The sequence below is a fragment of the Sinocyclocheilus anshuiensis genome, unplaced genomic scaffold (assembly GCF_001515605.1).
Source record: "Sinocyclocheilus anshuiensis isolate Anshui unplaced genomic scaffold, SAMN03320099.WGS_v1.1 scaffold3329, whole genome shotgun sequence".
Lineage (NCBI taxonomy): Eukaryota > Metazoa > Chordata > Actinopteri > Cypriniformes > Cyprinidae > Sinocyclocheilus > Sinocyclocheilus anshuiensis.
Genome location: NW_015557070.1, coordinates 214120 through 215283, shown reverse-complemented (window position 1 = coordinate 215283; position 1164 = coordinate 214120).

The following is a 1164-nucleotide window of genomic DNA, read 5'->3' as shown; positions in this document are numbered from 1 at the left end:
TCCGTGAACACTGGAGCGCGAGCGTGTCTGCAAGCAACCTTAGTTATACGCATGTATGAATGTCTATATCTGCAATAGACTTAAAGGGGTCATATGATGCTTTTTTAAAGATCATTATTCTACTTTCGGAAGGCCAAATAAAGTGCTTTTGCTTTCGCCTAGAAACACACAGCGTCTCCCTGACATGCTGCTTCAACAATAACTGCGGTTACTGAAACCACGCCTTCTTTCTTTGCGTGCACATTTGGGCGCATTATGCAAATATTTCCACATAGTGAGGTAGATATGTGGGGGCGTGTTAGAACGAGCCATTTTAGGGGGGTGTGGCAGAGTCTTAACTTTGATAAAGAATATCTCTTTGGTTTTGAGACTTTAGTCTTTGCAACTTCAGGGATCTTATCTATTCACAATCAGCTTGTAACACTCCAAAGAGAAAGGAAACTTGAAATCGCATCATATGACCCCTTTAAACACAATACAAGATGAAGCCGTTAGCTAAGATGACATTTAAAAGGTACTATAGTTTAAAAACCTGTACTGTTGAGTTAATACATATTAAAAACACAAACCAACACATTCTTGTGAAAGTTTATCCAATTTCTTTAGGATCATCCAGAGGCTGCTCAATGCTGTGGCATCTTGAAACATGTTTATTTTTATTGTGAGTGACGACATATTGACCGTTCCAAGATGGCGGACGCGCCTAGGCGCTTGGAGCGGTCGAATTTGGATTCTAATTTTGTTTATTAATCCGAATAAACGCAGTTTACGCACTCGATGATGATTTTACTACAGTAAAAAATAAATAAAATACACTGAAAAAAGTGGTGTATCAGCCATTTTCACTCAGAAACTACTAGTAAATTTCACAGACAGAAGCAATACTGCTTCTATAAATAAATATAGAATTATTATAGATACAAATATAGATTATTTGCAGCTTCTAAATTAATTTTACAGTGGATACATTAACTTTAAAATTAAATAAGAACCAGATTAATGAATGAAAATATAAATAAATAAAGCACGCGCCTCACAAGCCTCCTCTCCAGAGCGCGCAGAGGACGAGAATCAGCGGAGACTTCAGAGACAGCCAGAGCCGTACCGAGAGACAGAGACAGAGAGAGAGAGACAGAGACAGAGACAGAGAGAGAGAGAGAGAGA